This window comes from Manis javanica, chromosome 13 (genome assembly GCF_040802235.1).
Source record: "Manis javanica isolate MJ-LG chromosome 13, MJ_LKY, whole genome shotgun sequence".
NCBI lineage: Eukaryota > Metazoa > Chordata > Mammalia > Pholidota > Manidae > Manis > Manis javanica.
Genome location: NC_133168.1, coordinates 98,423,043 through 98,428,553, shown reverse-complemented (window position 1 = coordinate 98,428,553; position 5,511 = coordinate 98,423,043). Strand labels below are relative to the sequence as shown.

At 52.9% G+C, this 5,511-nt stretch overlaps 1 long non-coding RNA gene across 1 annotated transcript; it reads left to right on the top strand.

The window, feature by feature from the left end:
* The first annotated feature begins 233 nt into the window (after positions 1 to 233).
* Positions 234 to 3,519, top strand: LOC140845726 (uncharacterized). The gene is made up of 2 exons (XR_012124565.1): positions 234 to 411; positions 2,197 to 3,519. It is a non-coding gene; the product is annotated as an uncharacterized lncRNA (long non-coding RNA).
* The last annotated feature ends 1,992 nt before the right edge of the window (positions 3,520 to 5,511 follow it).

The window sequence follows — 5,511 nt, the reverse complement described above, 5'->3', positions numbered from 1 at the left end:
CACACCAGGGCCGGGTACCAGACCGCTCAGAACAGCCCCTACGCCCCAGAATTGGCTGAAATTACTCAAACCAGCCAGTTGTGAATCTTACCCTGTCCTGCCCGGTTTTTCCCCTGGGAACCACCATAAAGGTTCCTGCCCACACTCCCTCTTGCTTCCTGGCCTCCTGCCCGGCTGGCTGCTTCCCTGTGTGGCCTGCCCGGCTTCCTGCCCCCAGGGCTCTATCCCTTCCTCTTTCATGACAGGCATTTCTGCATGTCTGCGTGTCTTAACCACACCCACGTGAAACAAATGCTGGGCACATTTTAAGGCAGGAGGATTTCAAACAGCCCAGCTGGTCAATGCCAGGTGCTGCAAGAGGCTGGGGCTGCCAAGGGGCTGCTGGTGATTGCAGAGAACCAGAGGTCCTGGGTGAGCTAGCCCTGGGCTGGTGGTGGCACGGGAGGGTGCAGTCTCCTCTCGGACCGGGATGTGAACGTGCAGCTGGCTGCTAAAGGGATGAGGACTGTGGGCAGCTGGAGGGGTACCAGGCTGGAGAAGGGCTTTCACTGTGGGTCTTCAGATGGTGAGAGGCCACTGGAGCTCAGTGAGATTGGCGGTGACCCTCGGTGGGCAAAGGGGAGAGGGGCTGATTAGGGGGAAGGTTAGAGCCCAGCCAACCCAGACTGTGCCCCTGGAGCTGCTGTAGGACTATTGGCTGAAAGGACGAAGGCAGGGAGAGGTGGGTGGCACCATGCTGGCAAGCTGTGGCCTGAAGGGATGGGCAGAGGGGTCAAAGGTGGCAGGGACAGAGGGGTCATGGGAGTCCCTGAGGCCCAACTGGCCAATGGGGAGGGGAAGGTGCAGTCAGGGGTCTGGAGGTGGGTGAGCTGATGACACAGGGGGCACAGAGGAAGCGGGGGAGGATGGCAGAGGGTCATCTTTACTGAAGCCCTGTCCCAGGCCAGGCTCTGGGCCAGGCATTTTACGTGCACTCACAGCCCCACCACGAGGGGCAGGTCGGACACAAGGCTCTGTAATTTGCAGGGACTGGTGTGAAATGAAAATGTGAGGTCCCTTGGTGATAAACAAAAGGACAGGGAACAGAGTCCGCCCCCGCCCCCGTGTCTTCCGCCTGCCATATCATTCTAAGCAACAAGGAATTGAAATGTTAAATTGTGAGAGTGAATTTGACCATCCTTTATATTGCCTGGTGACCCTTCCGAATTCAAACAGAAAAGCCAGATTTCATAGCCCATCTGGGCGCGTATTTCATTCTTAACCAGAATGGCGGCTGTGTCACTTCTTGATACGTGCCGCCCTACCGGCGCTCTACAGCGGCTTCCTGGTGACAGGCTGGGCTGGGCGGAAAGGGAGCCGTGAGTTGCTCCTTCTTTCCTAGGTCTGTGTCACACCCCTGTCCACATATGTAGTTGGCAAGTATGGGAACAGGACCAGGCATCGGAAGCTCTAATGGGGTTTCTTGATCGCTGTTTCTGGAACACTGTTGCTCTTTTTCAGAGCTGGAAGTGAGCTCTGACCTGCAGGGAGGGAACTGACCCCAGAGGCTGTGAGTGTGTCCGCTTACTCAACCCTAAGCGCTTCACACGCACGTTGACACTCCCTGAGCCAGCAGATATCGTGGGTCCGTGAGGATTCTGTGTTCATGGGGCGTCACACAAACACTGTGAGCTGAGCTCCTCGGCTCACTTGTGTGCCTCCGTTGTCCACGCTCTTCACTTAACAAGCACAAGTTCAAAGGTGAAGCGATTAAGAGTTTCCAGGTGGAGGCATCATGCCAAGTGACGTCAGGTAGAGAAAGACAGATGCCGTGTATGTCACTTCTATACAGCATATAAAAAAGACAAACTTGTAAAAAACAGAGGGTAGAGAGGTGGTTACCAGAGGCTGGGGGCTGGAGGAAACCAGAGATGTTGGTCAAAGGGCACAGACTTTCAGCTAGAAGATTAGCAAATTTGGGGATTGCAGGTACAGCACAATGATTGTAGCTAATATTACTGTTTACATTCTTGAATGTTGCTAAGAGAGCAAACCTTCAATATTCTCACCACAAAAAAGAAATGGTAACCATGTAACAGGATGGAAGTGTCAGCTGCCTCTCCGGTGGCAATCATATTGCACTTTATAAATGTATCGAACCGACACACTGTACCCCTTGAACCCACACAATGTCCCCTGCCGGTTGTGTCTCAGCAGAGCTGGAAGAATGATTTCCAGGCAGCAGGTGCGGAGCTTGAGACCAAGGGTGGGGCCGTCTGAGGTACCAGCGCGGGCACGCGCCCGCCGGCTAGGGATGGTGGTCTTGGTGTCGCATCTCACAGATGACGAAACAAGGAAGCAATTTGCCTGACTGCCCAGCTGGGAATGGCGCCACCTCTCTGTCATCTATGGGCAGTTGGGTCACGTCTTAGAAGCAGGAAGAGGTTTTGCGATGCCACGTGGGCATCCCGTCCCCACTGGCAAATTCAGTAACCACAGCTCATTTTCCCACAACGCGCACTTTTTTGGTAAATCACCCAGTTTGCAATGACAAAGAGCAGGGAGGTGTCGAAATAACCCAGAAGTGCTGGTCCACACGGGGTTTTTCTTCCTAGCACTTTTTTGTAAGTATGGAACACCTTAATGGTAGATACAAAATCTTATCTGAGAAGAAAAACACCTTCCTTCGGGGTGACTTAGTGGCTGGGCCCTGTGGCTGATGTAAGGCTTCGGGAACCTCTGCACCTGCTCTCTTTGCCTGGGGAAGTTCCAAGTTCAGGTGACGCTTATGCAAAGGCATTTTGCCCTAGTTTCAAACAATAAATGCATGATGACATCCCTAGCGTGGATCAGATTTGAACTGGGTTAAAGTGTCTTCAGAGTGAATGTTTTCTTCTCAGAGGAGGAGGCAGGCACCCCGTGTTTCAGCCTGGAGAGGAAAGCCTGGCCCAGCTGCTGGGAGATGTTCCCACAGGAGAGTTTGATCAGGACACCAGCCGGTTTTGTTAGCACTCTGGGCAGATTGCTGTGGGTTTTCTTGCTGTGCCCTCTCTCAACCCTATTTTTTCCCCAGTGATTTCTGATAGGAATCAAATGTACAAATGCATATAACCTGATTGTTTCTCCTACAACTCCTGATGCATGAACAATAACAAAATGAGTAAAGACAAAACAGTTCCTACAACCCGTGACCGCCCTCACAAAGTTTTGTTGTCCTTGAGGAGCATGATGCCCTAGGGCTAGACTCAAGGTCGGATCATGATTGTGTGTCGATCGTGTGTTGAACCCCCTACTCAAAATTCTTTGGATGTTTGGTTCATTTGCTCAATAAATATGAAGAGTGCCTTTTCGGCGTTACTCTTGTGCTGTGACGCCTTCGGTCCCCTGGCTGGCCCTTTCTGACCTTCAATGTCTCATCGTGTCTCCTCCCTTATCCGCTGGTCAGAGGCAGAGAGGGGACCGACAAATGTCATTATTATTGCTATCCCATTGTAATAGAAACAATGTATTATTTCTATTCTAATAAATATATAAATAACATAGTGTTTCCAAGTGTGAGTTTTCAGAACACAGGACTTTTCAGAAAACTGTTGGGATGTTTCAGGACAAGTACTGGGTGCGCTGAGCCACCTGCTGGGTGCCAGGCACTTTCTAGTGAACAACCCCAGGTACAGGGTGAGACCTGATCTCTGTGCACTGGGTGGGTGCTGAAAGCCAGGTGATGCCAGGGTCTGGGGCCCTTGGGGAACCCAGGGCTGGCCATCTGCTATGTGTTCTTTTCCTACAGAAATATGCAACAATAACAGTATTATACCCAGCAGTGATAGTACAACTCCATTCAGGTTACTGGACCTGATTCCAGTGTGTTTAAGTATGTGCGAGGGGGTCTTCCCACACACACCACCAAACAATTCTCGAACACTAGCAGGGTGTCCGAGAACTCAATTCTGATGCTCTCTGCCTGGAGACAGCACCAGATCCCCGGGTGAAGGGCTCTGTCCTGCAGGACTGCCCTCCACCTCCCACTCCAGATGCCGGTCACAAGCCCCTGGCAGTTCCCTGTGCTTCTGACCTACTGGCTACAGATTGGAGGTTCCCACGACCTTCCCCTTGGGGTCAATTAGTTTGCTAGCGTGGCTCCCAGAACTCAGGAAAACACTTCTGCTTACCAGTTTAGTAAAGGATACTGTAAAGGACACTAGTTAACAGCCAGATGACGAGAGACACAGGGCAAGGTCCCAAATAAAGGAGCTTCTGCCCTCGGGGAGCTGGGGGCCCGGCTCTGGGCACCTCGAGGTGCGCTGGCTCCCCAAGCAGGGAAGCCCTCTCTGACTGAGAAGCAGGGTCCAATAGACCTGAGCAGGCAGAGAGCCGTGAGCTCTGCACAGGGAGTTTATGAGAAGTCTCTCACTCACGTGACAAGACACCCTTTCACCTTTAGGACTGCAGTGTTTTCAGGGACCGTGGATGAGGATCACATACACCTGGGAGATACGTATTTCCTATGACTCATTCACTATATTGCACCATTAAACTGGACCCGGCAGACAGTCAGCGGACCTGCCAACAGCGACTCCCTCAGGGGGTTCCCGAGTCCGCAGGGCGCGCCTACTGAGGGACTGGCTAGTGGAACAATCCAAACTGAGCCAGCTCGAGTTGGAGAGCCGTGGCGGAGAGCCCTCGACACCTGTGCTCTGGCTTGTCGCCGCTGAATCCCCAGCACGGGCCTTGCACACAGTAGCTGCTCCACTAATGTCTGTGAATGTGTTAAATGCACGTGTTTGCTGCTGCTTTGTTCAGAGGGCGTGGGCAAAGCGGTGAGGATAAGAGGGAAGGAGAGGCGAGGGGCCGCGGGAACGTTAGTGGGTACAGGTCACGGGAAGTGGGAGTCTGGGGTTGGGGGAAGCCCTCTTACACGGGGGGCTCTGCAGCTGGGGGGACTCTGGGCATTGTGCCCTTAGGTAACAGATTCCTACCTGGTGGGTCCCGCCTTTTCCCTCTGCCCGGGAACATGCTGGATTCCTTCCTGGGAATTGGCTGCCAGGGCTGCCTCAGTTTCCTCTGGGAAGCTAGAAACACAAGGTGGGGGAAGGTAGAGAGCAGGGGCCTCAATGGCTTCTCGTGACCGGGTGAGGCTATCTGCCACCCCGTGAGTTGACTGTTGGTGAGACCAGTGCCTTTCCAGGGTACGGACACATGGAACAGAAGGCAGGACCGTGTAGGAGTTCAAACAACCTTCAGCATTGCGTGTCCACATCTGAACCATACCGCTAGCCCTCTGTTAGCTTCATGACAGTGGACAACTTAGGGAGCTGCTCTGAGCCTCAGTGGCCACATATGACAAATGGAGGAAATAACAGTACCTTCATCTGGCGAGCACTGTACAAATGAAACAAGACAGTGGTGGGTAGCCTTTAGCCCAGGGTCTGGCAAGATCCAGCACAGACCCTGTAACTAGTCTAGAAAAGAAAATCAACGATAGAAAGTGACAGCTGACCGGCACCACGCCTCACAAGCTGTCCTGAAATACCA